This window comes from Antennarius striatus, chromosome 17 (assembly GCF_040054535.1).
Source record: "Antennarius striatus isolate MH-2024 chromosome 17, ASM4005453v1, whole genome shotgun sequence".
In the NCBI taxonomy this organism is placed as follows: Eukaryota; Metazoa; Chordata; class Actinopteri; order Lophiiformes; family Antennariidae; genus Antennarius; species Antennarius striatus.
Window position 1 is genome coordinate 9640534 of NC_090792.1, and position 19783 is coordinate 9660316.

The following is a 19783-nucleotide window of genomic DNA, read 5'->3' on the forward strand; positions in this document are numbered from 1 at the left end:
TGTGTGTGTGTGTGTGTGTGTGTGTGCGCGTGTGTGTATACAGTATGTGTGTCCTTCACCTTCACATTTACATTACATCCAAAATGCAGGAAAGTTCCCGAACACCTCCGCTGCTTTTCCTTGAACCTAAAGGAAACTTTTCCTACTTCTTGAATTCACATTTCATTTTATTGCCCGTGCTCTCTCCATGTCCCCAAATTGTAAATCAGAAGATTTTATTCACATTACAAGAACTATGTCGTAAAGTCAGCCACGTCGTCTAAGATAAAATTGGGATAAAGATGAAATGGGCTCATAGGAGTCTAGAAATTCTTTTTGCTTTAGATAACTTTCGGTGCAGACAGACACCACATGGTATATTATTTTTAAAACTGTATTCCCAAAACAGCGGCAGAGAAAATTGTAAAATTCTTTGTGTTTCATGTTCTAACATGTGTAACACAGATATCATGGTTCTCATTTTTTAGGAATAAGGCAAAGAAGACTCTTGAGGTCAGCACATAGCCACACAAAGCAGCTCAACGTGGGAGACTGGCCTCAGTGTGTTAATTCAACAACTTTCCAGAAGTTTTTTTTTTTTTTCAGCTTCACTGAGTAGTCTTTTGGCTGCACGGTCCCCCATTACTGTAGAGGTATAGGCACAATCAGCTTTTCCATGTGGTGGACATTCCGGGCTACATCTGCTTTCAATATATCCACATGTCCAGCTGTTTCAGACCTATAGGCTACCAGTCTTTTTCCTGCCAATCCAATGAAGTCATTAATGCCAGTGACACCAAGGCTGTACAACTCCATGCAGAGCTGTGTTACCATTAAAAATAGTATATAATTATTTGGATACGGTATATAGTATTGGTTTGATAAGATAAGCTCGATATGCTCAAGGTTTTTTGCTAGTTCAAAATTAATGCCAGAGATGGAAGGATTCATTTAGTTGCTGCTGTTTACCCCATTTCATTGCACCCCATACATATTTTTATATTGAAGTAGCATGGCGAGGGTAAGTGTTTGCAAGGCATATAGAGAAATCACAGCTCTCTGTGGAAGAAAGCGAGCACTCACGTTTGTTACACATCTGCTTTTGGCGTATAATTTAAATCAAAAGCGGCAACCCTGTCTTTGCTTGTCTAGCCACAGCGTGATGAGCCTCACATCCTCTCAGTGTGCTACATCCTTCATCTTCCATAGATTTCCACATGTGCAGTACAACTACACTCAGACACTCAATGGAGTTGTGAGAAACTGATAAAACCATTAGATACATATCAGCAGCTGCAGCCTGGCCTCAATCCAAAGCTGAATGGAGACGAGACAAGGCTCTATACTATGTTAACCCATGGGAATTGACGTTTTTTTCATGTCTTAATCTCTATGGACTCATAAAGATGCTCACCATGTTTATTTAAAGTGGTCTTTCACTGAAAAGGGTGTTTATTTTATTGTTTCTGGATTGTTGTCAAATGGTTCCCATTGAAAAGCTCAAAGAAGATTTTTGTTCCTTGTAAGAGTTGTGGAGGTAAATGAGATGTTCATTTGCTCAAACTGTTGATTTGTCACCTAAAAACAATATAAGTGAGTTTAATGATTAACTAGTACAATAAAGAGATGCAGTGCATGCAGTTAGATCAAACACCATCAGTTCATCACCAGATACTGACACAATCACAAAGGTGCATTCAGATGATTCCTGAAAACTGAAATATAGTCAAAATAAACTTCCATTTAACAAAAAAAACTTGATCTAAATATCATTTTCTAGGAATGTTAACAATAAAAAATAAATGATGGGCTCCTGCAGATGTTTGCAGTCAAAACATTTTCTGTTCCATGTCACATGATACACATAATATACTTAAGAGCTAAAATTGAAAACAATGTGCCCGAACCTTTGACTGTCCCTGTATTTGTCTTTCTAATAACTGTTAAGCAACTATTCCATTTCCTCATCAACTTAGAGGAGCTCTTTGTTTGCATCTGGATGTGGAACTCTGGAGCTGCCCTGGAGGGGAACTAGTCAGACTGGAAGGAACCTCTCCTCACGTGCTTCAGAGTGACTGCAGCCAATTCTGCTTCAGCCATTTATTTATCTTTCCAGAAGTTCTACACATTGACTTTTCCAATGTAAGTTGCATTTGACATTATATTTTTAAACTGCTGGACACAAGCCTGTTTTTATCATTTCATGGTACACTTAAATCACATAAGCCTCAGTCCAGGAGTTGGATCTTGATTTACAGTTGTAGACAAACACTGCATGTATACATCCTGCTGCTTAAGTCAATAATGCATTGATTTATTTCCAGCAAGGCCTCCAATATGTGTGTCAAAATGTCTTACACGTGAGGAGCAAAGCTACTTCTGAGCAGATAAATTTACACCCTGGAGCAGCATCTCCGTTTTAAAGGTGACAGCAGCTACACAGAGGTCAGGTTTTCTTGTGTGTTTAAACTGTCCTGTTGAATCACAGGGGTCAAACTTCTCCATGACCCTTTTGGCCTAAAACATGCTGCAGCTTCCACTGGTCAGTGCAAACGGTGAGAAGTTATGCCATGGCATTTCCTTTTTCTTCTGCAAAAACAACATATCACAGAAAAATTGTTGGTATTAACTGACCTGTATTAAAATAATGTGTAAATTAAAAAATAAAAAGAACAACAGAAACACCCAACAACACTTTCTTACATGGTTATACAATACAAAAGTCATTTGTTCCTTAAACTGCTTGGGTTGTACCTCAGAGTTCTGTCTGAAGTCCTTACTCTAATCTCATTGTGTGTTTCCCATTGTTACCAAATGAAAAGATTCATCATTTCACTGATGACATCCAACTGTGTCTCTATAATGAGATATGATAGAATTACTAAACTGAAAACCGGAAAAACAACTTGTTACAGAAACAGGCTTGACTGAGGTTCATCTTATTTCTATAGATCAACAAACCACAGGCATTGTTCATAGCACTGGTTCTCTTTCTTCAGCTATAATGTCTGATTTTTGAAATCTTAATGTTGTCTTTTGACCAGGCCATCAGATTATATATTCACTCTTTGACCTGTGTTTTACGTTACGAAACATTGAAAACTCAGGTCTACAGAATCAACATCTGATCTCTAACCCAGGCTTTTTTATCATCAGGTACAGCTAGATGACATATCACCATATTCGATTTAAATAGTTCAGAATGCTGCCAAAAGATCGTTAACCAAATCCAGCAGGTTAACTCAAATCATATCTATCATCTTTGTCAAGTTTTATTTTATTTTTATTTTTTTCATTATCTGGTCTGAGCCACATGGGATCAAGTTCCTCATTCGATCAGTATAATGTGATCCCAAACCCATATAACCTCTTCCGCTAGGGCTTGGCCGAGACTCCTTTGTGCCCTCTTTGCCGGAGAGCTGGATCGCTTGAGCCCAACCTGAGCTGCTGCCCAAAGGCACTGGGAGATGGGAGCTACCGCTGACGCCATGACCAAGTACTGCAAGTCATTGCAGAGGTCACCAGCACAGGGATCTCCACCAGCAAACACCATCAACCAACAAGGCAGTCCATCGCCTTCGTTAGGCCTGGGGAGAAGCCACAGCAGCACCAAAGTCAACCAGGGGGGCTGCTGGCAACAGCTCAGGACTGGCAGCTGTAGGTCGACCTAGGGAGACAGCTCAAATTCCCAGAGAACATCACAGTGGCCACACTCAGGCCAGACATGGTCCTAGGGTCAGAAATAACAAGGCAAGTGGTCATGCTGGCGTTGACTTTCCCCTGGAAAGACCGGTTGGAGGATGCATTCAAGAAGAAAAGGGCCAAGTATGAGGAACTAGCAGAAGAATGCCAAAGCACGGGTTGGAGGATCCGATGCAACACCATCGAGGTTGGATGCAGAGGATTCGTCAGCCAGTCATTCATCAGGGCACTCAAGATGTAGGGAGTGAAAGGACTGCAAAACAGAAAGCCATCGGCGAGGATGTCTGATGTTGAAATACCCAAAACACCCAATGAACCCACGTTACATCACTGATGATGTGTCTAAGTTGCACCAAAGTGTATACTAGAATATCAAGTTTTTAATGTTATAATTTGAAGGTGCTATCGTAAAGTAACTTTACTTCTACTTACTTCTTACTGATTAAATTGATCACCCAGTCAAGTGAGCATGGTTTGAGATTGGAAACTGGGTAATAGTTTTAAAGTAAAAGATTTATGAAGATCAGTGAAGCAGCTTCTGTGTCAGCAGTGCAAAAGCTGAAAACCTTCCCGGCTGAAAACTACTTTGCGTTTGATTCATCAAATTTCTTGTAAATGTGAATCATTGTTTTTGTTCCTCTGTTAGCTCCTGCAGCGCAAAGTTAAAATCTGTTCACATCACCTATCCAACAGAGTGATGGGAAACATGAAGACTGTATATCAGTGCTTGGCAGAAGAAATGGAAAATCTTTTACAAAGTGCAGTTTGCATTTCCATTTGCATGATCAAAATATTTTTTAATGACCCTTTCAGGTATTCTTTTGGTTTATACTGTATGTGGCATTAAGACTCTTTGTAGATTAGAAAGTACCTGAATTTGTTTCAAGTCTGTCACTCTAAAGCACCAAACATTTTCCGATGTACCATTTATGGGTATTCCTTCCAAATCCATGAGGATGGGAAGAGAAGCAAAGACAGACGCTTATTCTGACTCTGTAGGTTCTATTCTGCATTGACTACTGACATTTTAAAAATTTTCCTAGTACTTGTTTTTAGTAGTATTTCGAAATTGTATTCTGATGCATGTTTATTGTTAAAGCACCAGAAAAATAAATTATTGCCAAGTAAGTGCAAACTTACTTTTCTGATTTGGATTCTGATTCTGATTGTACCAAGCAGGCAGTAAGTGGTTTTTTTATATATTCGTTTTCCTTCAGCACGCTGTATATTATACATTATAATAAGTTAGGGAATCCCAACATACTGATGGCTTGTGTTCAGGCAACCAAGTATGGTGTTAATCCAGCTCTATAGTTCCATAATAGATCATTATATAATTTCTGGATGACAATAATTATCTATGTATAATGTTTTCCATGCAACAATGGAACTGAATGGCAAAGGAATTAGATATATCTTTGGCTACACAGACAACAAGTCTTTGCAAAATCAAATTTTGGATGGTTTTAGTCTTTGTATGGGATTTTCTGAAAATAAGAACAACATTGACTGTCGCCAGCCATATTCTTTAAATTAATAAGTCTCACACTGAAGTCAACACAGCGTGTCCCATCTTTTCTGCCAGCACAGTATAGTGGTTCTAGGACTGTTTATAATCCATCATTTTGTGATTACAATCCTGAGTGACACTTAGGCAGGAGCTTGTCCAGCTATCATTTACTGCCATCAAAACTAGAATGTCCTTAACTCGAGTAATTCCTACTTTTGAAGATTTAAGGTCTGAAGCCACGTAAAATCACATGCCCATTTTACTGCAATTGCCTGAACATATCAGTCATTCATGACCACAATGCCTCAAAGGGCTTAAAACAATATTATGATGGAAACTGGGCAATACTGCTCTGTCTAAATGTGAGACTTTAGAATTGTAAGATGACATTTTCCATTGGGGAAGGGCCGCAGCACTGCTCAAATTTTACACATAGCCACATGTTTCGAACCATTTTCTATTACCAGTTGTGCCGATAATATTTTATTTTGACTGGTTCAGTTCATTTGCCAAAGTGGATTTCATCGAACCCATCCATGGTACAATAAACAAAGTCAAGGGTGTGTGTGTTGCTTGCTGTTGAAAGAAACCTGGAGTAATGACAGTTGGACAGCTGACGTTTCTGTCTGTCTGTCTCTCCAGTCAGATATCAACTGCAGACACAACCCAAGTAATGCAATGCTCCTTTTGGGAGATTAAATGGTGATTACTACTAAAAAATCCTTTTATTGCCTAAGATTTATCATGATTATTAATGTAATCCAATTTTGCCCAATAGCAAACATTCACATCATAAGGATGTTATTGCAGCAGATGATATGCTTTAATCAGTCTCTTCATGGAGATTCTGATTGAAAGATGACGGTGATGGTGACGACGGTGGTGGTGGTGGCTAATGACTCTGAAGATCAAAGTGGCTGGTTGGTTGGTAACGGTGTGTCTGTGATGACTGAGTGGTGATGGGGAGGAGGAAGACTGTCACGGTTCGGTGTTTGTGCCATGTTGCTCTGCTGTGCTGGGGTGTGGCAGGAGGAGAAGCCGAACTCATGGGCGGAGTCTCCACACCTGTCCCTCATCTCAACACCTGTGCCCGAATGAAAGCTTCTCCACTGGTGTTTGGGTCCTAATCCTATCCATGACAAAGACAAACTGACAAACTGGCAGCTCCACCCATTAAACACCTCAACTCATAACACCTGAAACCTCCAATCAAAAGCTCCGATCAGAGGTTCCTCTCATGAAGCTTTCATAACACCCAGCTCTACTCCTCGCTACCAACAGTGTCCAGGCTCCAGGAGGAAGGACCAGATTCGACGGCTTCGGCCCACAGGCTATAATTCCCACTCACTGAAAATGTAGTATTACTAAAAAAAGTTTTAAACAATGGTCCTTTAGTGGATTTTTTTCAGTCTTATTACAAAGAAGATATGAAGTTTAAGAGTTTGATATTCTTGCACCCCCCCCCACACACACACATGCATACATACACACACACACGCACGCACCCACACACACACACACACACACACCACCACCACCACACAGTGACAAATAAATTAAACAAAAACTACAAATAATAAAAATAAAGAAAATAAATAAATGATGGTCAAAGGACAGAGAATCAATGATAAATAATAAATAATACACACTGACCGATCAGTTGTCTCAGTGTTTGTGATTGAATTTCAGATTTGAAAAGCCACAGTGTTAAATGAGCAAGTTGAACCATCCTGTCCAGACTATATTTACTAATCCTCTGAGACTGGTGTTACTGCAAACGTAACATTATATTGTGCTTATTCGTGTCTTTTTCTGATTGATAACTTGAGTGGTTCACTGAGGTTTATGGCACAGCACATAATTTAGATGCAGTACGGACAAAATTCAAAAAATATAGTCCTTTCAAACTGGTAAATTAACTGGAATGTCACCGCAATGACTAGAACTCACACAGCATAAGGAGCAAAACCCTGCTAAATAAACTCAAAGCTCTGAATGTGTTTGTTCACCAGCTGGAGGTGAGCCTGACCAGCTCCATCTCCATGGAAGGCCACACTCGGGAAACCTCGTATGTTATCTAGACCCATCAGGCATTTGTTAACCCATGGGGTCTGTCAAGCTCTATAACACAGCCCGAGACAGACTGCATGCCCTATGAGCAGTTAACAAAGAGGTGAGACAGATAAGTGTACCTTTACACAAATCCCCTTTTACAATCAGTGAAAGAGCATTACACAGGGGTGACTCAGGGTAGAACGTGTTGGCGCCAAGTCTGCTGGAATACTCAGAGTGTTACTCAGACCACAGCTGCTGGAATCAATCATTACCGTGCAGCCCGTGTTTCAAAGAATGTTATGTTAACAATAAATAAATGAAGTTAAAATATACATGCGCAAATTTTACGTAATTTATGATGTGCCTGAAGATATTAATATTTAAATTAATATTTCTGACCCAACATGTCAAACATTAATAACTAGTAAAACCTGGTTAATAAACTGGTTTGAACTTGACCATTTTCAGGACTGGATGATGAAGTGTCACCTTTCTCCCCAGTGTGGCCCTACAGCTGAACACACCACAGCAGACACACAGCACATGTAACGCACTCTAAAGCTTGTGATTGTTTGTATTGCTGAGGTGTACAGTAGCAGCGGTCCTGTGCAAACAGGAGCTGCGCTGCTGTGTGGGAGACATGAGAGTGCCTCAGAGGGATTCTAATAAATCCTTCAGCCGGGCGAGAGAGAGAGCTCTATAAAAACTGGCCTCCATTAAAAACACTCAGCTGTCATAACTCGCCTTTGTACTCAAACACTGAGAGCGATTTCATTGTCAGCCTTTTTACAGCTGGTGCTTTTTCAAAAGTAAAAGTTAAGGGGGGAGTTAGAGTTGCGACTTATTTATAAAGAGAACAAATTAAAGGAAAAAAGAATTTTTTTTGTCATTAGCAGTAAAACACCATTGATTCTATTTAGAGACATTTGTTTTTAACCATGAAAGTGTCAGAAAGTCAGTGTTTTGTTCCAGAGTGCTAAATATTACCAACTACCACATTGATTTACAGAGATATTTATGGTTTGCATCTTTTTGCATAACCTACCTGAAATATTATGATGAAACTTGGGTTGGGTCTATAAAAAGAAGGTGCGGACTGGATTTTTGGAATGTTAAGACTTAAAACTTCAACAGTGTTTATTATGAAACTGAGTGAAAGGTTAGGTTTGTCTAATAGGAGATACCACTGAAGTTTGAACATGATCCAAACAAAAGGGTGGATCAGCTCTTTTAATTTTTTTCTAATATCCAAATAACTTCATGGCAGGTGAATCAAAACATTACTGACAGACCTGATGATTTAGTTTATGCAGATATCCTGGGGTGGGATAGGAGATGGGGTTGAGATGGAAAGCATCTCATCACCCATGCAGACGCCACACAAAATCTGCACACAATGGCCCAAGGTGGACTCCAACCTGGGACTCAACTGAAATTAAATTATTTTACTGCAAAATATAAATGCTTTAGATCTATCCGTGTTTGATGAGCCTTTACTCGATTGTTCTGAAACTGCTGAGTCATCAAATGTACCCCTTCTTTTGTCTTGAGGCATCATGGAGAAAACATAAAGTTCCAAGTAGTCACTTAAAAATTTAAACACTGAGACAACTTCAAATGTCAGTTACCAAGTTACAACCTTTAATCCACCAGAGGAACATGTCCTCTTCCTCTCTTATCTTTACTGCTCTCCTGTGAAAACATACCAGCTCGTGCTGATTGTCATCTCTTTTTGTCTGTGCGCTGTGTCAGACACTCAGCATCACAAAATACCACCAGATTATTAGCTTGAATAGCAAAAAATGTATCAATTTAGGTCCTTTCCAACGTCAGGTTTGGGCTTTCATCATAAAGTTCTTATTTGGGACATGGTTTGGGCCACTTGTTTTTGCTTTGGCATTTCATCAGTCTCACATTCCCCAGTGACGCTCACATTGTCACCTTTAATCAGAGCATCTGTCCGACACATCAGCAGGGACAGCCAGGTTCAGGGAAATACTATGGAAAGTTATAATGAGATTACAGTAATTAATGAGAAGTAATTGGACTATGTTATCATTATTTGGATGATTGTTATCATGGGGGTAGTACGGTGGCACAGTGGGTAGTGCTCTTGCCTCATAGCAAGAAGTTGTCAGGTTGAATTCTGTGCGTTTCAGATGCAATTTAGATGAATTGGTCACAGTAAATTGTTTGTAGATATGAGTGTGAGCGTGAGTAGTTTTCTGTCTATGTGTGACCCTGCGATGAGCTGGTATCTCAAGTGGGGTGTACCCTGCCTTTCATCCCTGGTCACCTGAGATCTCAAACATCACCTTCAACCCATACGTCAGATAAGTGTCTCATTTGACTCAGCGACTCAATTGTTATTATAGGCTCTTCATGATACTTTGATTTCTTGATGTCTGCATAACTTTGTCAGGCTTATCAATGAGATCATCACTCCAAAGTGGTGACCAGAATTTGGTCTTCAGGAATCTATAAGCGCACGATTATTTCTATCTGTTTTTGCAGCCTTGTTATTTACTCTGGAAATACTCTATTAAAGGTAAAAACAAAACCAGTCGTGCTATTCTTATTGCAAGTACAGAAAAATTGGAGGAAAATTTGCGATAAGTGAATAAAATGGGGTGTTTCAATTTTCCTGCAAGGCATTCCAGCTCTACGAGTAGCTTTTCTTGGCTGAGTTTGTGTCTCATGATGAGATCTGGAAAATATATACATGCGAGAGGCCTCCAGTAGATGGTCTTTACTGCGGTCCAGTGGGGAGCATACCTTTTGCGTTGTACCTCCCAGTGGGAGCGCCAGTAGAAAGTCAAAAGTTGTCTTCATCCACAGCATGTGAGAAGCAAAACGTGTTGCTTCTGTTACTCCACTTTTCCTGACATGGCGTATTTTTCAGTGCATATGCCAACTGAAAGACCTCCAATGAAGTATCAGTGAAGTAATGCAAACTCGAGAGAAAACGGTACCTCAGCCTCACCTATCAGTCGTCTCAGTCGGTTCTGCTGCATATTAAGGAAAGCCTCTGAGTCTTTTTGATGGAAAACTCAAAACTAAACACGCATCTCTGAGCAAATATCCAGATTCAGTGACAACATGGTTGAAATGTTTCCTGGCACAGTTCTTGTCTAATCAGTGCTGTCTGACCAAAGTCGTCAGGGGACCGAAGGGGCTTCCGTACAGCAGTGCAGTATGGGGCAATCTCAGACTGACTCATCAGCCTTTGGAGAAGCCGAAAGAGGATTTGACCTTTCTGCTGATTTGGAACATCCCGTGCTGTTTCTTAAAGTTGTCAGTGTAGTATCTTCTCTTCCATTTGGAACAATCTGCTAAACAAATCTTTCTGTTTCTTTTGAAAATGGTTTGAGTCCATAAAACTGACCCCAAAGGTCCTCAATACATTTTGAGAGAAAAACTCAGTGATAGAGAGGGCCTGAAATGACACAGGAAACATTACACAGCAACTCCCACTATAACTAAATTAAATTGTACAACATTAAGCTCAATGAATCACAAGGAGTAGGAGTTTTAAGATCCAGCAGGATCTCAGGGACAAATCCAGGAATGTGTCCTCACATGTTGTTTTTGTTTAGTTTATGTGTTTCCCTTCACAAAAAGACAAATGTTACACTGATTCTTCAGAACTAGACAATAACCCACATAAAGTTACAATGGAGTAAATGTCCATGGAATGTCCAAATCTGATCAATCACGTGAAATCATGTTACCTATATTTCACAAGCTCTCAGGGGAGGAAAGTGACATGCAGCTGTCTGGCTGTCACGTTAAAAACAACTTACACGGATGAACATGGGTTCCTGGTGTGTGTTGTTGGTGACTCATCAGTTGAGGACTCACTGAAGGTGATGTGAGTTCATATAGAAGTTGTGTGCATTTGCCTCTGAAGGGGAAAATGCCTTTCCATGTCTATGTCTTCAGAAGGATTACAGGCTGCATTTACTTTATTTAAGCTCTATATTTTATCTAGTGTAACTGATCAGAAAACTCTACAAAAGCACCACAAATTTTGGGGAGTAGTGCCCCTCCTTTTTCAGTGGGGGAAGCCTTTTTGTCTTGGGGCATCCAAATAGACGCCCACTCTCATTTCAAGACTCCTTCCATCCCCCAGAGACATAACTTGATCATGTTTCAGCTTAACCGTAAATACGCAGACAAGACAGCAAGAATGATGACCCGACAGATGAAGGGAACCTCCGATCTGTGAGGCACGGAACTGTTCAAGTGGGTGGATGAGTAAAGGGATTCCCGGCAATCTTAAAGGGAGATGTCACGATATTTCTTGCCTGTTTTCTGAGAAAGCCACCGTTTTTTTTGCCAAAAGGGGCAGAAACCCCGAAAAAACTTGTGGAAAATTCTTCAGATGGTTGATTATTCTTGTAACTCCAGTCGGGTCTTCAGCATGTTCTTTCATTTTCCTCTAGTTTTACAGCAAATCTCCTCCCCACCATCCTCCCATGCCCAGCTTCCACACACACCATGCACACACACACACATCCATAAATGGAGAGAAAATTTATCACCTCCATAGATGAACGTGAGTCATGAGACTTTTCTTGACAAATCGTCTAGAAATAAATGTTTTTTTATTCATCATTCATCTTTTGTCTGGGAATTTTTCTTAAAATATCCCAATGTGTGCGCATGTGTGCGTGGGTGCGTGTGTGCATGTGTGTGGGTGGGTGTGAGTGTGGGATTTAGTGTGGGTGTTGATGTGGTTTAACTGACCATTTTAAAGAGTAATGGATCTGCCAAAAACAGAAAGAACGTCAGTGGTTTATTTTCAAAACGAAACGTATTTAGCTGTTTTAGGTAGAACACAACTATCATGAATTGCAGCTGAGAATCTTGCAGCAAACATCTGCACGCACTGACGTGTCTCACGACACACATTGCTGGAAGTGAACAACACTCCCTCTTGAGACCTGTAGAAATTGTTGTACTTGGAAATTGATGTGTTTTTTTTACAACACACTTGTTGCCCAGATCGCATCAAATGCGGGAGTCATCTTTGTGAATAACTGTCAGAGACAAAAAAAACAAGTATTTGTAGAAGTCTCATGGATAAGAGACGAAACGTCTTCAAGAACTTTCTTAACGTCCAATGGATCGAATCAAACAGCTTTTGGATAAACATGACCTGGATGACTGAGAACCTACACAGACATACTGAAAATGCACTTTTAAGGCAATGTAGTTCAGACCAGAAGACTATGTCACATTTATTTCCTGCCATTTACGGAAATTATCTTGCTGAGTTATTCTTTGCATCCCTGAATTTCAATAAAGCCATGGCAAATTTGGTTTACAAAAGTTGCTTCATGTGTGCACTGATAGAAATTCTGTGAAATAACCTCAAAGAAATCAAAGTGTGTTGTAATTTCCACACATCTCCAACTTTGTAAGAAATGCTAAAAAAGATATTTGAGATTTTGTATCCTATTTTTTTTGTAACTGATTATCCAGTAGTCCTGTGCAGCTCTATATTTATTGCAGTGTTGTATTTTAAGTATGGTTTGTCGGTTCACTGATACCGAACCACTAGAAAAAGAACCAGATGTGTTCTATTTTAGCGCCCTCCTGGGCAACCAAGACAACATGAGGTGAAGCCCGTGCCTCAGACTCATGCTTGAATGGGATATTGTATGTGAACAGTGGAGCCTAGAATTACAGCACATTACACACATTTTGACTTGGCACATAATTTAACAATGTTGGGATAATGGCTGCATAAATGTGAAAATTGTTTTATTAAAAATATCAGCTTTTTTTTTTTTAGTGTTGAATAGTAAAAGTGTCATCACTGGGCTTATGCTACCAAAATTATATTAAAAAGTCCCTTTCAAAGAGCTGTAATAAATCTTATTAATGCATTATGCCTGTGGATGCGGACCTTCAGCTCTCAAGAACCCCCTGCAGGTACGGGAAGCATACTGGGGGGAGTGTAGTGATAGATTTTCAAGATGCAGAGACTACAAAAAGCAGGCAGCACTCCCTCTAAATCAAGCTGCCCTCAGAGACTGAACGGTAACAGATTCAACCGGATTTAAAAAAAAAAAAAAGTCAAGGCAATATCTGTGTTTGATTAAATTCCCAGACACAATAACTGTGTTTTTAATGAGGCTCAGAGGTTTTGCTTTGTCAAGTATTTAGAATTTAATGATTGGAAAAATATGACTAGTAGAGAGAACACCTCTGATTAAGATATAGAGAGCAATCCATTGGAATATCGTGTGTGTGTGTGTGTCAGAAGAAACCCTTTTCTTTAATATTCTCCTCTGACACTTGGTGAACCAAAAAGTACAAAACAGACACAAATAGTAATAAAAAGGAAGAGAGTGAAGCTGAAACATTAATTAGTTTCTCCTCTGTCACCCCAGCAGAGTCTGTTGATTAGTTTCCAAGAGATGAGCAGTGGAATGGGGTAGATGGCACACTCCCCAGAACACAGTGGACCCGTCCTCACCACCACTAACTGTTGTACATAAACTACTGGATGCTACTTTTACAGACCTTAAAAGTGATACAAAAAAACCCACAAACCTGAAAGAAAGAATGCAGGTAATTGATCATCACATGCAAATGTTTGGGGCTATTTGTAAATTAAAAAGAAAGAAAATATAAAATAAAATAATGCACCCAAAATACATATATTAACATAATTTTATGAATATGAACACATCTACTGTCAGGAAGGTCCCCATGTTGGAGACTAATATGATCATGTGCCATCTCAGCTGGGAATTCCATGACAACTCAAGCATAAATGTGTAACCTATAGCTTAAGGCAAATCTGTGCAATAACGGTACTGGAAAATATTACAACCCCACCTGGTTCTACTCAGCAAAAACATCTGCAAGAATGCATGGAATCCCAAATATAGGGCAGCTTTTGTCAGATTCTGCATCATAAAAAAAAGATTTTAATCAGCGGCTATTAAACACAGACAGTGTTTATCTGCGGTGCAACTCAAGCGGAGCACCCCAAAATGAGCAGGCATGGGTTTCATGTATTTAGGTCAGAATTGAAGGTATATGATTTCAGGCAGTACAGTAAAGATAGTTTCTTCCGTGTTATCTGGAAAGTAGGTCAGCCATGTGGATCAAAGGAACGTGACTGACAATTCCTAAAGTCTCCCAGCGTGTTGAGGTTCTTAGGGGATTTGTGCCGCTTCTCGCTGACCTTCTCATCAAAGTAATAAAGGATGTTTGTCACATACATGAACAATAACAGGTTTAAAACATGCTCTACCCTCCATTTTACACATCATACTCTTATCAGCCAAGCATATGTGGTGAAGTTCCAACAATAGTGATGAAAGAGGTCATTAGGACTGAGGATTTCAACCAGCACAGCTCCTCCGCACAAACCACAAGGTCCTATATTTCTTTTTTATAGGTGGAGCCAAAGCAGAGACAGATGAACTCTCCAGAGCCACATTTTTTTCTTTAAAGTTTCTTTTGAAGTGTAATATTTTAATATTAACAAAGAATTGTCAAAATGGGTGTCTTTCAATGATTAACACACGTTTAATTAACCCCAGATCCTGTTGTTCACTGCAGCTGTAAATGTTTAAAATTTTAGGATAGTTCAGTTAGTCTGAGTTCATGGTGTTTTGATTCACTTCCACTACTTTCAACACTGTGTCCAGCAACAGAAGACGACTATTTTCACGTGCTAAAAAACAACACTGCAGTTATGATTTGCCAAGACTTTAACAGCAAACAGAAAAATGAGCAACTTGCTTATGAAGAAAGAGGAGAAAAATATCCTTTTTCTCAGGAAATCTCCAATATGTGTTTGTTTTAGTGTGTTATTGCCTTCCAATTCCCTAAATTAGCTTTTTACTAATGAGGTAAAAATAGGATGAATTCAGATTTGGCAGAAGTTAGTTATGTTGAATTCAGTTAGTCATTAATCGCTAAAGATAGTGGATGGATGGGTGGGTGGATGGATGGATGGATGGATAATGGGATGGATGAATGATGGGATGGGTGGATAGATGGATGATGGGATGGATGGATGATGGAATGGATGGATGGATGGATGGATGATGGGATGGATGGATGGATGGATGGATCAGGCAAACAAGTCGCTACTGCTGCTGCTGAAAAGACCCAAACAGAGCAATGTGATTAAAGTTCTGACGTTACCCTGAGCAGCAGGGCTCCCCGTGGGCTCATATCTAACCCCATTTATTTTGACAGAATTAGAACGTGCACGTTCTCCCACACGTATGATGTCATGGGAAAGATTCAAAGTGACATGCTGCGCTGAGTGCTGTGTTTTAAATGGGTCTTTAGTGAGGATGTGGCAGCAGATCAAAGTTTGGCCTCACCTGGCTGTCGTCACGAAATATTGTTTCACTGTGAGTTTAATATCCTTCAGGGTCAACATGGCGAGAATTCACTTCCTCAAATCAGAGTGGAATTTTAAGAAAAGGCCAAGAAAAGCAGGGTCTCATAACAAACAAAATAATGTCATTGACTTTATGCTGTACAGCCCAATGCACCGTGTTAGCTTTGACCTATTTTCTTTATAAGTTACTCTTTTTTACTAAGGAATTGTGGGAGACGCAGGCTCCAATGGTGCGCTGTTGAAGGCGCTTGTCTGGGATCTCTCTTCACTAACATCAACCACTGTGTGAGTGCACCCCTTTCCATGTATTAGAATACTGAAAGTACAAATTCTCTGCGGTCATTAAAAAAAAAAAAGGAACAAAAATACAGGACACCGTAATTTTGAGTGTTTTGCAATAGAATCGGATGTCCTCCAAGAAGCCGATGATTACAGATGAGAGCATTTCAGCAGTAAAGCTGAACACACTGTACCGAGCTCATGATGACTTGCCATTGAGTATTTCCATTTTTTCACCACAATATTTTACATGTGTGGATAACTCATTGTGTGTCAACCTGACAAAAGAAAGCCATTGAAGCTGTATCAAAATTAAATCTGGAGCTTTTCCACTTGTTCTTGAAGATGTTAGGATGTGTCCACCCTCACATAATTCAACTAAAACCATTTCAGATGCTTTCAGAAATACATCATCTTTTGAGAGTACCAGACATTAATAGACATCAAATACGAGTTCACAGCCAGAAAACATTTGTCTTACAAATGACCTCTATTATGTGTAAGATGATGTGCAGGTGAGAAGATTATTTTAACCGTTTCACAGGCCGTTGTCCCTAAAGAAGCAGCCGTGATAAACCTGCAGCACACAATGACAAACAGAAAACACCAGAAAGTCAAAAACACATCACACTATATGCAATGTTTTTCATTGACCTGTGTGAACAATTTGACTCAACCAATTATAGTTTCCTGCTAATGAACGTCGACTTTATGAACCTGTAGTGGTCCCACCATTCAGCAGTCAACTGTTCAGCTACGACAAGGATCCATTCTCAGTCCCCTCTTACTCATCCTACTGTATATATATATATTCCTTGGTGTTTATTTTTTTGCAGATGACATTTTTTTATGCTACTGGCTCCTCTCTTAATCTGGTTGATGCAAACCAACAGGCTACTTCTGATACATTTCATCTCTCCATACGTTTGCTTTCAATTCTGCAGGAAAAAAAAAAAGTTTGCTATCCTCCAGAGCACCCAAGAGATTTCAGGTTTATACCATGTCTGATATCTGAAATTAAATTCTCATATTTCATTTGAACATTTTAAAGGATTGGTTTGCTAATTTACAATCACACTTGTATATAGTTTCTGTAAATTATCAAATGTAGACGCGTCTGTGCTTCATCTGTATGTTTTTCAATGGTTAAGTTGTATATGTACTTTTTTTTTTACACATCCTGATAAATTAACCCATTTAAAGGTAATAACCATAATGTGTTTTTGGACTCTGTTTATGTTAGTAATTATCATAAATCTTTGCCCTTCTCTGTTTTTAAAGTTCTGATCTGTCTCTTATGGTTGGTTGACTTCTTGAATATAAAATGATAGAGTCACAGCACTTCCAAATGGTTACAATCCACTTCTGTTGTCATCAGAAACTCCAGTGTGACGAGCCTCAGCTCATTCACAGACAACTCTATCCTGTGGCTCCTTCAAAAGAAGTTTTCTCGCGGTTGAGTTGCAGGTGGTCTGTCGGCTCATTAGTCAAAGGAGAGCATTTAGCAGGAGGAACATCGCAGAGCAGCAGTGAGCATTTACAGCTGTCATTCAGCTTCACTATAGCCTGCAGTGTCTTCACAACTGGCATGCAAGGAGGACCATGGATGACTTGGTGTCTGTCTGGGAGCTGTAACAGACGAGCAGCTTTCAGAGGGTCCGTCCAACATCATCAGACTGTGACATCAGTTGCCGGAATCGAGCAGACTCACTGCCACCAATTAATCATTTTCTTCCATGCATATATCCGAGGGTGAGCCAGATGCCACCACAAGGAGTCCAGTTTCTTCACTGGTTGTTTGCAGCAGTGGAGTTTTGAAAATGAACTTTTTAAAAACTAGAATCCAGCTTCTTCTTTTTTTGCAAAGTTAATGTATTAATGTTGGATAAGGAGCTGTGCAAAAGATGTAAAAATATTTATACAGAGAATGTTTTTACAGATGTTATTTTACCACAGGTTCTCATAATCCTGTCGTACAGAACACTGCTTTTACAAAGTTACACCACTACACCATTAGTGACTCGTGCATCCTTGGGGTTCAATGAATATACATCGTATATTTCTTATTCACTCTCTCTCCCCTGCTAAAAGATGACTTATGTCGGTTGGTATCCCTGGGGCTTTTTATGATACTGATAAAGTGAAGATTGATGTGTTCAAGCAAGGTCTGACGACCAAATGAAATTTCTTAATGCACCCCGGTCTTTCATAAACGCCTGTCTGTGGAAGTAAACAATTGATCATGCTGTTAAAACCTGCAGCTGCAGGGCACCATTTAATGGAAATTCTGCGTATTAAGGGTGCCACGACATTGAAATTCTCAATAACTTAGTCAGTGTGAATAATGACACATTTCAGGAGAAACTGTTAACCTGTCAGGCTGATGATACTGATCTGCTGCGTCATGCTATGGACGGCCCATTCTCAGCTGTAGCTCAGACTCAGGGCTCTTTTCAGTGCAGTCATAAAAACAAATCTGATGCAGCTTTAAACAAGAAGGAAAACAACATATTGCTTTGATTTGCTCAAGTTGAAGATATAAAACTTTAATGAACCACAAAATAACATAGATTTAGAGCATTAAGGTTTTAAACCGCATTAACATTTTAAACTGAACTCCACTCCTTTTCACTGACAGTGATGACAATTCATTTAACTCCATAAACACGGAATGAATCGGAATTTGCTCTCTATATTAAAATGCATGCAATAGTGGCATAAATAAGTTTAGATAAGGTCTACAGAATATATGTGACCTTTAACACCCCACATCTCCCTCTTATCTGGTAGCAATATCCATATTTTGAATGTCTTCGCCAGAGGCAAAGGCAGCACCATTAAATACAGAACAGTAATACCACTTAATGTTATCTGATGTTTTCACCTGCCTGCTCAGACACATGCTATTAGTCATCGCTTCCCTGGAAGATTAAAAGGTGTATCTCTCACTGTGGTGAGATTGCTAACAATGCAATGGAATTCCTTCACCGAATTAACCATTTTTAACCATTTTTCATGTTGAATAAGTGGTAGAAACAGCACTGGACCAAAACTATGTATGCAACATAATTGTGCATGTGTAAAAATGTATAAAAAAGATGCAAAGATCTCTGCTCTGAAAAGTCTTCAAGATCATCCAAGGGCCTGTTGCTTGAAGGATGGTGGGGGAATAAAGTAACACACACTTTATGTCTGTGTAGTAAATATGAAGGTATTACTTACAGTTGGTCAAAGTGTTCATTAAAACATGATGCTGTCAGCTAACAGAGGGGTTCAACCCCAAAGCTAACCCTGAATTTATACTAATTGCCTCCATAGTTCAATAATAAATCCCTTGGATTGTTTGAAATATTAGAGCTTTTGTGAAATATTATACTTTACTGCAAAACATCCATTTCAATCACCTTGTAACCTTTGCAGGGTCACGGGGCTGGAACCTATCCCTGCTGATATGGGGCAGGAGGGCAAACAACCAGTCACAACCGGTTAGGGTCACCAGTTCACCTTTATTACATGTTTTTGTGGTGTTACAGGAAGCCGTGGTGCAGGAAGAACATTCAATCTCACAGAAAGGCCCCACCTGTGGATTTGACCCGTGAGTCTTCTCGCTGTGAGGTGATACTTCTAACCACGGTACCACCTTCTAGCCTGCTGTCTGTTTACTGTCTTCTACCATCTGCTCTGTGTGCTGCAGGCTTGGCTCACTTTATCACTATTCATTGGAGTTTGACAAGTCTCTTCATCGCCCACGCCGTGAGCTCATGATCACGCCCACAGATTTATCCGGTCACACCTAGTTACGATATCTCCAACTCCAATATCTAATATCACGATCCCATTTCACAGAGCTGAAGCCATTTTTCCGTGTGAGTGTTTGG